The sequence below is a fragment of the Ambystoma mexicanum genome, chromosome 2p (assembly GCF_040938575.1).
Source record: "Ambystoma mexicanum isolate Mex_15411 chromosome 2p, UKY_AmexF1_1, whole genome shotgun sequence".
In the NCBI taxonomy this organism is placed as follows: domain Eukaryota; kingdom Metazoa; phylum Chordata; class Amphibia; order Caudata; family Ambystomatidae; genus Ambystoma; species Ambystoma mexicanum.
In genome coordinates this window covers 23,613-42,646 of record NC_090923.1, presented here as the reverse complement: position 1 = coordinate 42,646, position 19,034 = coordinate 23,613, and positions in this window count along the sequence as shown.

Here is a 19,034-nt window from a genome sequence, read left to right as displayed (position 1 = left end):
ACGTGCTGTGGTTCTTCCCCGTTGTCTGTGATTTCTTCGCAGTGGGCTGCAGCTAGAGGGATCTCACCGATATACGGTTTAATGTTATTAAGGAAGATCCATGCTCGCCTGCCTTGCAATTTAACGGCTGACGGAGTGCAGTCCTCTACGATGAAAGGGCCGTTGAATCTTGGCTCGTCCCCCCTTTTTCTCGTGTTGTTCTTTACCAACAAGGCATCTCCAGGGAAGATGACTGCATTGACAAAATGAGCCCTGTTCTCTGACCTCATCACCTCACGTACCCCCCATCTAGGGAACACCTCCCTCACCAGGAATTTGACAAGACAGGTTGAGTCTGGGCGTGTACAGGGACCTGCTTCTATCCATCTAGAGAATGGACACACCACTACAATTAAGTACCTGTTACACACTTGAATCATGTCGACATAATTGATATGTAAGTGCTGAAAAGGCCCATTAGGCCGGGGGAGGATTCCTCTCACTACTTTTTATGTGTGCCAAGCAGTGAATTGCTGGCAGATTATGCAGTTCACCATAAAGAATGCAACATGCTCTGCTAAATTCGGTATAAACTAGTCTTCTGTGAGTGTTGCAGCAAGATTTTCTTTTGACAAATGAAATGGGTAATAGAACTGTTCCAATGCTCTTTTTAATAGGGCTACAGGCATTACTGGTTTACCAGTGCTGTCTTGCCGACACAATACGTTTGAGAGGTTTAAAGAACACCCTCGACGCTTCCACAGGTTCTTTTCATCCTGTGGTGCCTCCCCTTGAAGCTCTATTAGTTGAGTCTGCCCCATATTACTGTAGGACTCTGGTGTGGCTCGAGCTACCATCATTCGTTCATGGGTGCGTGCCACTTCTACTTCCATGATCGTCTCACTTTTAGACGCCATACGTTTGGCCTCCGTGTCTGCTGCATGGTTTCCGCGTGACACGAAATCTGTCCCTTAGGTGTGGGCGGCACATTTCATGACCGCTATGCCCACTGGGAGCTGTAGTGCCTTAATCAGCCTGTCCAATAAGGCTGCGTGTTGCACTGGCGTGCTGTCCGCTCGGAGGTAGCCCCTCCTTTTCCAGCACGCTAAACCAGCATGCAGTGTTGACGTCACCTAGGCCGAGTCACTGTACACTGTTACTTCCTGATCTGCGTGATTCTCAATGGCGAGTATCAACGCCAAAATTTCTGCAGCCTGTGCTGAATAGTGAGATGGTATTCATGCACTGACAAGTACTTGAAATTCTCTGTGTGCTATGTGTTTTATTACGGCCACGCCTGTATATCTTTGTCCGTCTTCTTGGTCGATTCTCAAAGACCCATCAATAAAGATGATTTCCCCTCCCGCCAGGGCATTTTCTTTCACCCTGGGGATTTCATCATAGAATTCTTCGTAGTTCGCACAGTCATGTATAGGCTCTCCTTCAGTGACTGGCTCAGCTATGAACGTAGCTGGGTTTACTGTTTTACATCGAACTATTTTGATCGATGGATTAGATATGATCACTTCATATGCAGAAGCTCTCTGAGATGTCAATGTGCCTTTTGGTTTCTCTAAGATGGCAAATAATGAGTGCTCGACGTATAACGTCATGGAGCATCCCATTACTATGGTTGCCGCCTTCTCTATGGCGAACGCTGCGGCAGCTAAGCTTTGTTCGCATGGCAACTGGCCTCTCATTACTGGGTCCAGATTCCCACTGTAATACGCTAGGGGCTTGTACCCCAACGAGATTCTTTGGGCGAGCACTGCTGTCATAACGCTGCCATTCGTGTGTGAGAACAGGTAGAATTCCTCTGCATAATTAGGAATCCCGAGAACCGGAGGCGAGCAAATTGCTCTCTCGAGTTCTGCAAACCCTTTTTCCATTGCCTCAGTCAATTCAATTTTTTTCCTTTGTCGCCTGGTCCTTCTTTAGGGCCTGGAGCAAAGGCTTGGTATACGTGCTGTAATTGAAGATCCATGCTCTAACATAATTGCATAAGCCTAGGAAGCTCTGCATTTGCTTTATCGTGAGTGGCTTAGCCGTGTTCATGATAGCTTCAGCCCTTTCTGGGGTGACTATTTTCCTCTCATGTGAGATTAACTGGCCTATGTACAGCACCTCTTGTTGACAGTATTGTAGTTTTTCCTTGTCAACCTTATATACTTTCTCAGCCAGTATAGTCAGTAGCCGGATAGAATCGCGCCTGCATTGCTCTTCAGTGGTGCTGCAGATCAGAATGTCATCCACATACTGCAACACAACACTGTCTACAGCAATATTGCTTAGGTCCATTTGTCAGACTCTGTTGAAAATGGATGGGGACTCACAATAGCCTGTGGCAACCTCGTGCTTTTCGGACGCATTTGTCTGAAAGTAAATGACGTCGATCTTGTGAGTCACGGTGCAACGGGATTGAGAAAAAAGCATTTTTCAAGTCAATCACTGTGCGTCTTGATCGGTATATTACACAGGATCATAGATGGATTAGGGACCAGAGGGAATTCGGCTTTGACAATATCGTTTAATGCTCTTAAATCTTGGATTAAACGCCAAGACCCCCCCCTTTGATTTTTTGACAGGATAAACCGCTGTGTTACATGGTGACTCTGACGTCACTAAAACGCCCTGGTCCATCATGGCGGAAATTGTCTTCGCGATCCCTTCATCCGCTTCTCTGGACATGGGATATTGTCATGCTCTTGGTAAAATTGCTCCTGGTTTCAGTTTGATTTTCACTTCTCCCACCCCCTCTAGGAGGCCTACGTCAAAGGGTCCCATAGTCCATACTGAGACAGGCACCTGGGCCATGTTGTCATCAAAATATGCGGGACGGGTCAGTGCCAACATCATTCTTTGTGGCACTTCTCGTTTGATCATTTTGACCCAGAATATTAGACTTACTTCCACCCTTGTCTCTTCCAAGTTAGGGTGTTCTTCGAACAGATCCTCATTCGAGACATCAGCGACTTGAAACCCTTCTTCAATGGCGATAATCGCACACCATTGCCTGCCTTCGTCATCATACCCTTCGACCAACGCTACTTTCTCTCGTACTGCTGCAATATGTATCGTCAAGGGAAATACCTGTCCCCCTTCTTCATGCATAGGTATTCTTGGTCTGAATAGAAACTCGTCGGGGGTTCTCATGGGCCTATCTGCAAGGCCTGGCAATCCCGCCATGAGCACACGCATGCCGTATGCGAAGACTTCTGGTTCTAATGGTATAGCTCTTATGGCTATGCGTCCGGAGTATGCTCTGATCATTTTGCACACGTTTGAATAATGCATTCCAGGAGCGGGGCATACCATGCCCTCCTCCGTGAACGAGATTGTCATATTCGACTTTGTCATTAAGTCTCGACCCAAAATGTTTACTGGGGTCTGACGTGAATACAATAAAGGTACATTCATTTCACACTCTCCTATGGAGACTGGGAGATTGTCCGTGAAGGGAACTCGACTATGAGCTCCTGTAAAACTCGGAGTATCTATGGCCTGGCCGGACAAGGAAAACTTGCCTTCTCGTATGCACGAGCGTGTTGCACCCGTGTCAACTAGGAAGGAATATTCTTTCCCCCCTATGACGACATTCACCCTTGGTTCCCTGTTAGGGTCTGGTGTCACTGATAGGATAGAGCACATCAGAGTTCCCAGTGAGCTGTCCTAGTTCATATATAAGTTCGGTCCACTGTATGCTTGTGGATTTTCTCCATTCCCAGGGTTGCCTCCCCTTCCGGAGGTTGTGCCCTAAGACATTTGCGGTGGTGCCTGTTGAGATTGCCCCTCTGGCAGGTTCCCCATGTTCGAGGGTTGGACACCTTGCTGTGCACCTTGCTGCAAGCCCGGTGCTTGCTGCTGCACTGTGTGATTCTGTGCACCGCCCTGTTGTGGGATAGCAGGTGGATTCACCGTGCCTGCTCCCATTCCTTGACCATTTTGCAATGCCCCTTGGTTTCTGCACGAGCGCGCCACATGTTCTGTCATTCCACACAGCCAACACACTGGTGGTGGTCGGGCTATCTGCCCATTTGACATATCTGGACTGCCCATCTGCACGTTTTGAAAGCCTCCTTGATTACTTTGAAACCTTTCCTGGTTACTCTGCCATCCTCTTCCTCTAAATCCCCTTCCCCTGGGGTAAAATCCTGCGTTACCCTGGTTGTTCTGCGGCGGGTTAGTCGCCTGTTGTACGTTCTGTTCAGCTGGGTTAGTTAGCATGGCTCCTTCGAGAGCATACTTTGAGAATTTCTTTTGCACCAGCTTCGCTTCCTCACCCTTACGAGTTGTCTCCTTTTTCCGATTCTTTTCCTGCAACAATCTACAGTAATGTGGAATAGTCAACTGTATTTTGGCCCACGGTTTAGCTTGTACTCCTACCAATTTCTTGAGCTGTTTCTGCACCGGGTCTTGTGAACCCCTGGCACAATATGTGGTAGAATACAGGGATAGATTTCGTCCAAGATTCATGCATTTTGAGCACCCACGTGTCTTGAAAATTCTGGACGCTTTCATTTTCCGAGTCATTATAGCTCCCATATCGGAAGTGTCTGGATACAGCACTCGTAGCGCTTTCCACACTGCAGCTCTACAGTTATTGAATGGTTCTCCGTCATGGGTAGATTTAATTATGGTTACCCCAGGGTATCCTGCCCGCTTCCACACATCGTCTGCTCTTTCACCGAGTATGGCGATTAGGAGACACTCAATGTCCCCTATAGCTAACGTGACACCCCCTGTCATTTTTTCTAACTCATGTATCCACTTCCCAGCTCCCGTTGTCCGCATTGGAAGCTTGTTTTTCAGGTTCTCTCAATCCATGTGTGGCCATGGAATATATTGTGGTCTTACTCCCCCTTTTTCAGCGGGAATTGGAAAGCGCAGTCTTCCTTCTTTCCCCATGGCCCTCCTGTCTATTGCCTGGGTAATATTCCCACATTGCCGTCTACCTGGCAATGTCCTCAATCTGTCTACATAGGCGGGTGCTGACATCCCCCTCTGACCATGGGGTGTTCCTTCATGCTGGCTAGGCTGCGCGGCAGACTCTGATGCCCTAGGTGAAGACTTGCTAGCCCCTGACCATCGTACCCCTTTGTCCCTTGGGAGTCGCTTTCGCGCCGTCTCTCTTCTTCATTTGTCTCGTCCTCCATTTCTCCTCTGGAGTCGGACATTGATTGTTCCCAATTCACGCAACCCCTTGCATCTTCGTCGTTCTTACTAATTTCTAGCCTGTCCAGGGACAGTCCCCTGCTTCCACTACTTCGGGTGACATCCTGAGTGTCATACAGCTGAGTGCTTTCCAAGTGCTTGTCTTCTCTTCCTCCGTGGGAATTTGATTATAGCCCCATTTCATCGTATATTTTATCGATCGTTTCCCCGATGCTTCTGGTGTCGAAGTCATCTTCAATATTTGCCCCACTCGTGCCTGGTACTGAGTCGTATGCAGGAAAGAATTCTTCAATATCTTCCCATTCTACAACGGGATTGGGTTTTTTAACTTATCGCTCCAAATATTGAAGATCGCGTGCCATCTGTCTACGCTTACGTTCTATTTCATCATCAACTTCCGTGCGCTTCCTCGGTTCTTCTCTGGTCTCATTTTCTTCCCTTCTCCTTTCATCTCTACGTTCATTTGCCCTTCTAACTTCCTCATCCTTTCGCCTCTTTATCCTTTTTTCACATACTCTTTGCTCTTCTTCCAAAGTTTGCTGATTCTGTCTGTACTGGTCATAGGCTGCCTTCTGTTTGCGAACAAGCTGTTTTTCTTGCTCTTTGCGATATAGCTGTTCTCGCCTCAGCCTATCTTTCTTTCTTATTCTCTCATCCCTTATTTCCTTTTCCTTCTCCTTTTCCCTTCTCTGTGCCTCATCAGACCTCTCTCTCTCGGCCTCACGTCATAACTTCCTTTACCATGGAGTTTCAACAATATCTGTCCTCCTATCCATTCGTCTTTTGCGAATGCTATCTCATCAGTTCTGTCTTCACTTCCTTTCCATTTCTTCCCTTCTCTCTCTTTATCGAGAGGTGCACTAAAATGTGCCTTATCCTCCCTTCCCTCATTGCATCTCTCCTTGTCCCTCAGGACTGCGGAGGTAAGATTAATTTCCTGATCCTGCCCCTTAATTTCGTCACTACTGTACGTGGGTGACTCATATGTGGGGTTACTATACCCAGTAGCTGCCTTCAGCTCTCTTAGCGGGTAGAGTCCCTCTGACTTCCCTCGATTTCTGGCTCAGGCGGGGCTGGTGGCGCGGTAGGCGTCTCACCCTCCTCCGTGCATACATTTAATATCCAGTCTGCAGTTGTACATTTTCCAAAGTTCTAGAACAGCGAGGCGTTTCTCTAGGTTTTTACCTGTATATGTGGCATGTAGATAAGTCGTCTTATGCTGTAAAACGGCTTTAGATAAGGACCCGTTCTGTGGCCACGGCATAAACATCTTGTGGGCGGTGCCCTTACCCCACTCGGTGCTGTACTTCTTAAGCTTGGGTGCCTGTTTAGGCAATTGCTTACATAAGTGAGCAAGTGGGGTTATCTCTTCCATGCTTGTACTCTGGTTCTAGCAATACTTTCATGCAACTTCACCACTTCCACAATATGAGCGAGCACCAAATACCGCAAGCTCCAATCCAATCTTTCCTCGTCAAAATTTTATGTCATCAATTTACTTCAAGAACATCAATCTGTGTGCGATTCCCACTCAGTTACAGAATCGCTTCAAACCCAAAAACTTTGCTTCAACCAATCAATGATACACAATTCTTTACATGTGACATTCAACAGAACACGTACAATAGACACTTGACAGACTAGACAGACACCAGCTGGACACCTATATCTCTGCCTTCTAATCAATTACCCGACATAGGGCCTCATTACACGGTAGGCGGTGGACCAAGGTGCTATTAGCACCTTGGTCCATGCTGGTAAAATACCGGCTCCGCCTTGGAGGAAAGGGGAATTACCGCCCTATTCCGAGGTTGGTGGGGCGGTAATTCCCCCTTCGCCCATTGCCCTTCCCCATTTTTGCCCCATAGGGCATAATGGGAATCGGGAAGGTGCTAATTACGGTACCGCAAATTGCGGTACCGTAATTAGCACCCTGGTCCCTTTGCGGGTTGGTTTTTAACGCCTGCTAAAAAGCAGGCGTTAAAGTGCCAACCCGCAAAGGGACCACGCAGTAAGGCGGTAAGGGTTAACGGTCACCGGTACCATTACCAGTGACCGTTAACCTTTAACCGCCTTCCGTGTAATGAGGCCCATGGAGTTTAAACAAACTCCTTTTATGACGTCTTTAATCGTCATAGTAGCCTAATTTTTCCCTATTATATGGAACTATGAGTTCACGTTTCTTCTGACCGCTATATTAAAGTGCAGGAACAAGGTGATTCCTCACACTTTTTTTTTTTTTTTTTTTTATCTCAGGTGTCCTTCCTGGTATCCTCTGTTTTTCTCTCGGGTGTCCTCCCGGTAACCACTGTTTTCTCTCTTATGCTTGAGTCATTATCCCTATATATATATATATATATATATATATATATATATATATATATATATATAATATATTCTTCTCTACTTCTGACTATTTTTATTTTCCGCCTCCCTCCGTTAACTTTTCCCTTACTTGTTCTAATGCCTATAAGACATTTGCCAAAGTATTGAATTTCTTGGTTCACTCACCGCTCACATGGTTCCTCTCGATCTTTGGGATCACCACCCCTCCTTTACCGCCTCCTTCGTTCTTTTCTTCCGATCGGCTGCCCATAGGAATGAGAAGGGTTATGCTTTGAAAGACGGGTTCCTTCAGACCCACTGCAGATTTTTATGGACTTACACTATCATTGTCCACGGGAAGATTCTCAGTCTACTCAGCCGAATAGCGAGGGACTCGTGATATTTTGCCGAGGACCTAGAGTTACTTTGTGTCGCCGGTAGCCCCACGAGGCTGTCCCACCACTGACAGTGCGCTTACACTGTTGACTACAGCGCCCGGGATGAATATGCTCATCGCTAAAGCCCGGGGAAGGCAGCCTGCCAGTGAGTATAAGCGTTTGTCCATGATGACCTCCGCCCGTGCCTCCAAACATCAATCATCAGCACCTTGCACAGGCGGAGGTGGGCCTTAAAAGCCCATACGGACTAAACACGAAGCAATGCACGCTGGCCCCCAGACTCCTGGGAAATGTAGTTTGGGGGTCTAGTAAGTTACACTAGTGCTTTTTAGCCCACCACTGATGGCTACAGACACAGTGACTAATACTACATGCCACCACACATCTGACAGTACCCGCCATCTCAGGGGGCCGATCCGGCCCTGGCTTTCCTGGAAAGCAAGTATGGAATTGTCTCACCAGACGTGGTCATGTACCGTATCAGCTGGTTCCCATGAGCAGTCCTCGTGTCCATACCCCAACCACTCCACAAGGTACCACAATTGTCTTTGTCATCTTGAATGCAAAATACTTTAGACTTCACATTACTCTTTTTCATCTTTCATGATGACCAGTGCTCTTTCAGCGCGGACATCAGGAGCTGCAGGTTTAAGCAGAGACACGTGAAAGACTAGATGGTTTTTTAAATGACTAGACAATTACAATCTCATTGCTGATTGCGACACACATTTATTGATCACATAAGGCCCAATGAACCTAGGCATGAATTTCCATGGCCCCAGTAGCCCTAAATATTGAGTCGATAACAACACCTTAGGCCTCATTACAAGTTTGCCGGTCCGGAAACCAGGGTACTGGTAAGCTCACCGGCACCCTTGTTTCCAGACCAGCAAACTACAAGTTTGCCTGTCGGGCCTGCTGCGCTCAAGAGGTCTGACCATGCCAGGCGCATCGGCCACGATAGGTAGAATTCACAGAAGCGCCTGCAACGGTGCCCTTCCTTCCGAGTCCCCACTCCCATAGAGTCCTATGGGAATGGGGATTAACATTTTTCCCAGCGCTTGACTTCCCGGACCGCCAGACTTGTAATGTCCTGGTGGTACCAGGAAGTCAGGCATCAGTAAAATGTTACGAGTCTGGCAGCAACCCGCCGCTAGCACCGACAGGGTTACTGCCTGACTCATAACGAGGCCCCTTGTTTTCTACCCCATATGTGGGAACCAATCAGCGTTTCTTATCTGCTTGTTTCTTATATACCTCTTTAGCTTTTTGTCCAAGTTTTGTCGTGCCCTCTGCCTGATATCAAGAAGTACCTGTTTGTGCTCTATTAACACAGTAACTGTGTCCACATCAGGTTCGTTTCAGGAAGCATATTATGTGCCAATCCATATACACATTCATTTGGCGCTGTTCCTAATGCGACTTGCTCAGTATTGTTATATGTAAATTCCGCTAACCACAACGCCTGTACCCAAGAGGTCATTCCATGAACCAAAAAACACTATGTATTGCTCCATGGTCTGGTTCACCCTTTCCGTTTGTCCATCCGTTTGCGGATGGTAACTACTTGAAAGCACACAATTGATTCCCAACATTCTGCAGAAGGCCTGCCAAAACCGAGAGGTAAATTGCAAACCTTCATCCGACACTATCGTCTTAGGCAAACCATGTGATTGCACTATATCTTATTTTATTTATTGGATCAATGTAAGGCGCCTGTACAACAAATGTTGTTTCAAGGTACCACAAGACAAAAAAAAGGGGGGGGGCAAGGGAGAGGATAACACTAATGGTCCTAATAGGCCTTGTGACATGTGTTGTAAGACTAATTCTGCCAATTGACTAGCACTAGGTATTCCTCTACATGGAACAAAATGGGGCTGTTTAGAGAAATAGTCAACAACCACCATAATTATGTCATTTCTATGATCCTTCGGTAAATCCGTCACAGTCTATAGAAATGTGTGTCCAAGGAACATCAGGAGTCGGCAGTGGTTGCATCAAATCCATCTTCTTAGAATTTTGATTGATTGATATTTTATTTCTATCGCGCTCGTACACAAGTGTTTCAGAGCGTGACAAGGCAAGGGAGGGGAACAGGGGAGAACAAAACAGCAATCTTACTGGGCCCAATGACATTGAGAACGAGCAAGTGCATGGGAGAGGGGGAGGGGAAAAGTGCATGGAAGGAGGGAGAAGTGGGAAGTGTGAAGCAGAGGAGAAAGAGATAAATAACAATAAATAATAAAGGCAATAAACAGTGGTAATGCAGCCAGCAATTTGCAAGTGCTAGGTTTAAGGCAGCAGACAGTGTAGGTCTGATAAGTGCAGGAAGAAAAAGGGGGGGCTGTATGGGTACAGATACAGACCCCAGTGCAAGGGGTGGCCCGGAGGCAGTGCGGGAGGGTGGCAGGGTGAGCGGGTACCTGGGCCCGGAGGACAGAGGGTGGCCAGGTGCACAGTGCCAAGAGAGAACAGATCAGCAGGGGAGAGGGGGAGTGAAGGCAGAAGAAAAGAGGAAGGTCTTGAGGTGCTTCCGGAACCAGAGATGGTTCTCCTCAAGTTTTAGAATGGCAGGAGGCTGTTCCAGAAGGGGGGCCCCAGTCAAAGACAGAGATCTACCCCCAGCTCGTTTCTTTGAAAAACGACTGACCCTGTGGGAGTTGGAGGTAGAGGAGCGAAGAGCTCGAGAGGGGAGGTATTTGCAGAGAAACAGCTGAAGGTATTTTGGACCCATGCCCCAGAAAGCCTCGTGGACAATGCAGAGGGTTTTGAATTTAATCCTTGCATCCACTGGGAGCCAGTGGAGAGATTTCAGAGCTGGAAAGATACGATCCCAGGGCTTGAGGCCAAGGACAAGGCTAGCAGTCCTGCTATGGATTAGTTGCAGAGGGTGGAGAGTAGAGGCAGGTAGATTTAGAAAGAGGCTGTTACAATAGTCCAAGCTAGAATGATCCGACTTGCTCCACATGCATACATCACAACCCTCCACATATTTATGTTACATGCCTATTCATACCAGGGCACCATAAATATTTTCCCAGCATGCATTGGGTATTTCATTCCCCAGAATGAACTGCCAATCGTGAGTTTTGGCACCAATACAAGGCTTTCTCTCGTAATGCCTACATAGGCCAATACAGATGCTGGGCATGGTAAGAAAGCCCATCCCGAAGGGTTCTTAAAGGATGACCTGCCACCCAGGAGAGTACTCGTCCATACTTGTTTTAGTAAGCCTTCTGTCACTCCGCGGGGGAACTATTGCATTGCTTTCTGTAATAGGAACCTACTGATGTTGCTAGTCAATGCATCTGTTTTCCCATTCTTCTTTCCAGGCCGATAGGTCACCACAAAATCGAATTCATTAAAGTATTGGGATCACCTCAACAGCCTGACTCAATGTTCTAGCTGACTCCAAATACTGCATATTCTTATGGTCCGTCACCACTGTGACTTGGTGACATGCCCCCATGAGGTAATGCCTCCAGTCCTGAAAAGCTGCTCTAATGGACAATAACTCTGTGTCAGTAATTGCTCTCAACCCGTAGGTTTCCTGCAATAAAATGCCACTGTTTGCAAAACTCTGTCATGATCTCTCTGAGACAATACCGCCCCCAATGCCTAATTCGGCGCATCCGTCTCAACCTGAAAAGGTCTCTCTACCACTGGGTGTCCTAATACTAGTGCTCTCGTGAAAGCTGTCTTTAGCTCATGAAATGCTCCATCTGCCTCCTTATTCCATGGAAAAGGCTTGTTCTTCCTAAGTTACTGTCTAATAGGTGTCATCATTGGGGGAAAATGGTAATGAATCTCAGATTAAAATGTGCAAAACCCAAAAGCGACTGCATATCCTTCAAGCACTGTAGTGAGGGCCACTCAGTTACTGTAGACTGCACCTTTTCCTTGTGCATGACCACTCCCAAAACACCTCCCAAGAACTACACCTTTTCTGCAACACACACACACACTTCTTCAATTTAGCATACACTTGATATAATTGCAACCGTTTAAGCACTGCCTTAACTTATAAGACGTGTTGTTCCCTTGACTCAGAGTGCATCAAAATATTTTCAACGTATACAATGACCAACACATCAATATAGTCCCTTAACACCTCCTGTATAAAATGTTGAAATGTAGCAGGGAGGTTACACAGCCCAAATGGCATTAGCAAATATTTGAGCAACCCGAACTTTGTCCTAAATGCCATTTTCCACTCATCTCCCTCTTTTACACGTTTCAGATGGTAAGCATCTAGCAATGCATGCTGGCCCCTCGTTCTCCTGGATAATATAGTTCTGGGAGCCATTAAGATACAACATTAGGGCTTATTAGCCCACCACTGATGGTTACGGCCACACTGACTAAAACTGCATTCCCCCACACTCCTGACTTTACTTGCACACTGTCCTTCGACTTGCCCCTATCGGGACTAAGGAGATGCTCCTCAAGCTCTCTTTGCTTCCTCAAGATTTCACAGATGTCCTTCAGTGCACCCACACACGATGACAAGGAAGACGTTTCCCCAGTCTTTCTCGATGCTCCACTTGCATGATCTTATGAAACTGACCAGGAAGTTGCCTCACAAAATGGTCTACTTCTCTCTCGTCTTATGTTATCACCTGCTCAAGTTTTCCCGGCTGCCTCCTGGACTTATTACTGTTCCTGTTACCTTCTGGGGGGACGCATCACTCGGGATTGCGAGTTTGTTCGTTCACTTTCTGCTTCCACTTTCCTTCGGCCTGCTTGACTTCGTGGGCTATTACTGCCAGTGATCTTGGCACATGTCTCCCACTATACAGTCCACCTGTTATAGGTTATGCAACCACCATAGTTCATTGTACTTCCCATGCAATTGCCTATGCGGTAGGCTAGTGTTGGCAGGTTTGGCAAAGTTCTCCGACACAAACGCCATTACTTTGCAGTTTACTCATAAACAGGGAGGGGCATGGGTATGACGATAGCATGCACGTGTTAAATCACGTGTTAAAACTGAAAACTTAAGCCTGTGAGGCATTGTAGCGCTACAACTAAGCCATGCAGAAATTTCTTTAAAATAAAGCATTAGAGTACAGATAGGGAAACATGCTACATGAGGAGGGAGACATGGTTTGTTTATTTGCTCATCCATTGACTGGTCATGCTAATCCCTATGGCCATTCCCACCCAGTTGCTACCCCTGCCCATCCAAAACACCTCCTCGTGGGAATTTTTTTTGCTCACTTTAATCCAGCCTTAACATTAAACTTGGTGCTGGAAGTGCCTGCCAGTGTTTTTTCAAAGCAGTCATGCCAGAGTTAATGGCTTCATTTCGAGCTATAAACCCGCTATTGGTGTAATAAAACCGAATCTGCTTCAGCCACTCAATGTATGCGCACTGTGTGTCCTTCTCTGGAGTCCTGTTACAAACATTGGCAAAGCCAATAGTTTTGGCTATTGTAGAAATATAAGGCATTTGGCAGGTAACACAGACCCAAACTGTTGGCATTGCCAATGCTTGTTTTTTTATGAGTCGACCCGGGTCCTACCTTTTGTCTTACCTTTCTGAAGGCAATCGCTGGAAGCAAGCAAGATGCAGGCAGGCTGGCTGGCAACTGGCAAGTGATCAGGTGCCACTGCCAGTCTGCCACTGCTGCTGGAGTCACGTCAGGGTGACTTTACTGAATGACTTTAGTGTTATTTATACAAATGTGCACATTTTCATTTAACATGGTCAACACTGTGCATACAGTGAAGATTCCCCCTGCTAATAGCGCAGGGAGCTCTTGATTCTATTAAAGACAAGGAGGCGAGCATTAAGCTTTCATCTTCTTTATTTTTCACTCTCCAGCAGTCTCAACAAATATAAACTTTGTAAAACTTTCCTTTAAAATTTAACATTTTTTTTTGTTTTACAAAGAAACTTCAAGTCCCATCATTCCTGTAGTCCCACAGTCTCTGGCCATGTGACCTAGTCCTTCCTGTACCTCTGTCCTTCCTCTTCTTTGACTGCTTGAACTGCAATCCTTCTTAACTGCGTAAAAAACTGTCCAACTTGCTCTGAACTTCCTGCTTTGTGCTGGATTGGACTCTCACATTCGAACTTGCGAGCTTGTTCCAGATAACTGATCTAATCAGGATCTTCAGCTGTTCTTTTGCTCATCTTCTAATGCCAGGAAGAAACAAAATTGTGTATGTTAGGGCGGGGAATACACACCCTATTCTGGAAGAAATAGTCATGTTAATTATCAACAATGCATTACATCATTTACTTCATTAATTTGTGTATTCGGGACGGGAATTTAATGCTCGCCTCCTTGTCTTTAATAGAATCAAGAGCTTCCTGCGCTATTAGCAGGGGGAATCTTCATTCTATGTCAAGACGGAGGCGAACATTAAGCTTGTTCAAAGCTTCGCGCCACTGTCTCTGCTATCACATTTATTGGTCTAAAATAAAACGTCCTGAACGTTGAATCGCTAGCCCAGTCAGCTGCTTTCATGATGTCTTGTAATGCTGCGTCTTGCCCTACTGCCTTCGAGGCCATAGCTCCTCTGACTGAATGTGCACCGAATTTGAATTGTCAATGCCTGCCAGATTCATGATGTCTCTGACCCATCTCGCTATAGTAGCTGTTGCTACTCCTCTATGTGGTTTCCTACGCGCTATTAATAGTTGGGTTATTCCCGCTGGCCTCACTTCCGCCGTCCTGTTCTCGTATTCCTTAATACATGATGCCACGCACCACTTGGGATGTTCTTGCATATACGGGTAAGTGATAGTAGCAGAATCTGTCTTTGTTCTCCTGGCTATGTTGAATGTCACTCCCTCGGGGCCATAAGTCTTCCGATTGATCTCTAATGCTTTAACGTCTGCTACTCTCCTACATGATATCATGCACAGGAGCATAGCAAGCTTACCAGACAACTGCGCCAGGGACAGATACCTATTGTTCGGCCAGCCTGCCAGAAATCTTAACACTATCGACATGTCCCATAGTGTGTCGTACTTTGGTTGCAGGGGTTTCCTAAATCTTATCCCTTTCAAGAGCCTTATCACAGCTATGTTTTCTCCCACTGGAACCCCTTCTATAGGCAGATGTCCTGCTGAGATTGCAGACCTATACACTCCTATAGTCCTGTAAGCTTTACCGTCTTGGAGCCGCTCTGCTAGGAAATGTATTATTTCGACTAGAGGGGCAGAAACGGGATGAATATTTCTCCTTCTGCACCACGACGCCCACCTATTCAAAGCTGCATCGTAGCTCCTTCTGGTAGAGGGTGCCCAAGACTCGGCGATGAGGCTCGCAGCCTGTGCCGAAATTCCTGGGAGATTCCAGCGTCTCCTGCTATCCTGGAAGCCATCAGCGGCAGTGTCCCCTTCACCCTCAGAGGGTCATATGACCCAGCTGGGTCCGTGAGCAGGCTTGCTTCTTGAGGTAGTAATCTCGGGCAGTCTATTAACAGCTCCATGAGCGTCGGAAACCACACTTGCGATTTCCAGATCGGGGCTACTACTATGAGGCTCGCTGCCTCTCTGCGTACTTTCGCCAGTACCCTGCTAATCATTATAAATGGCGGGAAAGCGTAGAGTACTTGTTCTCTCCAGTCCTGCAGGAAAGCATCCGCTCCCACTGCCGCTGGTCTGATCTCCAGCTGAAGAATCTCTCTTTCTGTGCGTTCAGTCTGGACGCAAACAGATCTGTGTGAATCGGTCCCCACAGTTCTTCCAGCTGTCGGAATATGCTCTTCTCCAGCATCCAATCGCTGGAGTCTGATAGGTATCTGGAGTTCCAGTCCGCTATAACATTCAGCGATCCCAGGAGGTACTCGGCTACCACTGAAATCCCTGATTCCAGGCAGGTGTGCCAAAAATCCTTTTTCTGCCAGTAATCTGGATCTCGTTCCACCTAAATGATTTATGTATTTGACTGCTGAAATGTTGTCCATCTTCAGCAGAATACAGGAGTTCACTCTCCCTTTGGTAAAAGCCTTGATCGCAAAAGATACGGCTAATAGTTCCAGACAGTTGATGTGCAGCTGGAGTTCTTCCGCGCTCCACCTCCGCCCTGTCTGGAGATCCTGCATCGGGCTCCCCAGCCTGCTCGGCTTTCATCCGACTCTATTATCTGATCGGGGCGGTCGCCAAAAATGGCTCTTCCGTTCCATGCTACCATGTTCGCCAGCCACCACTGTAACTCCGTCCTGGACTCTTGATCGATGTGTACTAAGTGGTGATACTGGAGGCCCTGCTGCAAATATCTTATTTTTAACCTTTGCAGAGCTCGATAGTGAAGTGGACCCGGAAAGATTGCTTGTATCGAGGCTGCTAACAAGCCTACCACTCGTGCCACTGTGCGGAGGCATATAACTATTTTGTTGAGGCATGCTCTCAATTCTCTCTTTGTCTCTTATCTTCCTACCCGGAATCTCTAGAGTTGCCGTTCAGGTATCTAACATGAATCCTAGGAATTCTATCCTCTTGGTTGGTATCATCTCCGACTTCTCCTTGTTCACTAGGAAACCTAGAGACGTCAGGAGTTTCGCCACCCAGTCGGCTTGGTAGAGGAGTGTTTCTTTGCAGCCGGCCATCAGTAGGATATCGTCCAGATATATGATCATACGAATCCCCCTCTCCCTGATCGCTGCTGCTACTGGATTCATGATCTTCGTAAACACCCATGGCGCTGATGCCAGCCCAAAAGGCATTGTGGTGAATTGCCATAATTGCCCGTCCCAGTCGAATGCCAGAAAGGGATAAAACTCCTTGTGGACTGGTACTGTCAGGTATGCATCATTTAAGTCTATCCTTACTAGCCAGTTGTCTTGCCTGAGTGTATCCCTGAGCTGATGGGTCCCTTCCAACTTGAAATGGTTGTAAACTACCCATCTGTTCATGCTCTTTAGATTTATTACCGGTCTTACTTTGTCCTTTCAATGGACTAAGAACATATTGCTCACGAATTTTGGGTGTGTGACGCATCGCTCTATCGCTCGCTTCTCTGCTAGCTTCTGCAATTCTGCGTATAATAGCTTTTTCTCCATCTGCATTGTGACGAGAGGGTGGGGTGTTTAGCTTTCGTAGGGGGTCCCTATGAACTCTATGTGCATGCCTTGTACTGTCTGAAGGACCCAGATGTCGCTGGAAAGCGAGCGCCAGCTTTCCCAGAACATCGCTGTTCTCCCTCCCACTGGTGGGTATGCAGAAACTCTCACCTGTGGGGAAGTTGTGTCCTCTTCCCTGTCCTCTGCCTCTCCTCCCTCTCGGGAAGCGTCCTCATGGTGGGAAGAATGAGTCTGGTTGTCGGCTCTCCCAGTAGTTGTTTCTATTTCCTTGAGGCCTTCTGTACGATTGGAAACGACCGGCCGCTTGGCCTCTGAACCGACCGGTCCCACTGAAAACTGTTTCAGGAAAGATTTTCTTCATCGAGGCTTGCGCCTTTTCTAGGGAGGCGTAAGTTCCCACGAACCTCCCCATTTCTTTGCCGAATGTGTCACCGAATAAAAGGCCTTGCGCTGCCTCGCCTGCTTCATAAAAACGACAGATCTCCTAGTTTCTTGTCTATTTTCAGCAGGAGGCCTCTTCTGCGCTCCGAAGAAATTGCGCAGTTCGCGTTGCCTAGAAAGCATACGGCTCTTTGCGCCCAGTTTGCTAGGACTCCTGGGTCCACCTCTTCTCCGGTGTCCTTAGCCCGTTCTGCCAGGTCCATAATTTTCACCAATTTTCACCAATGGACCCGCCATGTCCAGGATCTTTTCCTGGCAGCTTTTCCAATCAATCAATCAATCAATCAATAATTCTAGACTGAACCTCTCCGAAAACTTCTCCAGAATGACATGCTCTTCGCCTGGACGGCAGAATGCCAAATGGACATTCAACACCATCAAGCAGTCCCTAGCAGAAGCCAGGAAACTGGCCTACTTCAACCCGGACTAGTACACTGAAATTGTGGTCGATGCAAGCCCAGTGGGGCGGAATCGACACTCACCCGAGGCACGTTGTGGCCTACGCCACAGGGCGCTGGCGCCCCCCGAATCTGCGTACTCCCAGGCGGAAAAAGTGAGTCTGGCGGCAGGCTGGGCATGTGAACATTTTCACAACTTCATTATAGGAAAAAGATTCACCCTTATTACGGACCATCAAGCCCTATTGTCATTGTTTGGAAACCCACGAACAAAGATGCCCCCCAGAATTGAACGGTGGGGCATCTGCCTACAAGAATATGACTGCCACATAATACATCGTCCGGGGGGTGAGCACAACCCAGCCGACTATCTGTCGAGACACCCTACAGGAAAGCCGACACCAAGACAGGGTTTAATTTAGTTTAGTTTATTATTTGATAATGCGCACCAAAACCCAGTGGTAGCCGGGCGCAGCAGTTACAAGAATACTTGAGCTTAGTTACATACAATAGTGCATACAGAAGATACAGTACAAATGTTATTAACAATTTAGCAGGCATGTATAAGGGTACAGGAGGAGGGGGGTTCCTATACCACGAGGAAGTCAGGTCAGGGAACAGGAATGACAAAGTAGTTATTCACCGTGGGTAGCCAATGGTGAGTCCAGGCCAAGAGAGTTAGTTAGTTGGCGTTAGACCAGAGCCACTTTTTTACGTGGCGTCTAAAGCTCTAGTATGGTAGATTAGCTCTCAGTGCATCGGGGAGGGCGTTTCATGCGCAAGCAGCTTTTACAGGGAAACTGGCTCCGCCTGTTTTTTTTTAATCTACATTTCGGAATTACAAGCAAGAGGTGGTTAGCTGCTCTCGTGTGGTATGTGAACGATTTTCTATTTAGTTTATCCGAAATGTATGGAGGGGCATTGTTGTTCAGTTCTTTGTGAGTGAGGGGTAGTGTTTTAAGGAGGACTCTGTCGCTAATTTTCAGCTAGTGGTTCTCTTTCCTAGTATTGGATATGTGTGCTCTGCAAGGTATGTCCAGAGCTGCTCTAAGGGCATTATTTTGTAGTGTTTGCATTTTGTTACTAGGGCGTTGGCTAATGCTATGCAGTTGGATTTGGAGAGTTAAGGTCTGCAAGCCCTGATTAATTTGCAAGTGTAGGCCGTCAACGATGCGAGGGCATTGGTTTGTTTTTTGAGAGAAAGTGTAGCGTCAAGGTAGAAACCTAGAGTTTTTACCTCAGTTGCCACTTTGATTAAATTGCCATCAATATTGAAGGC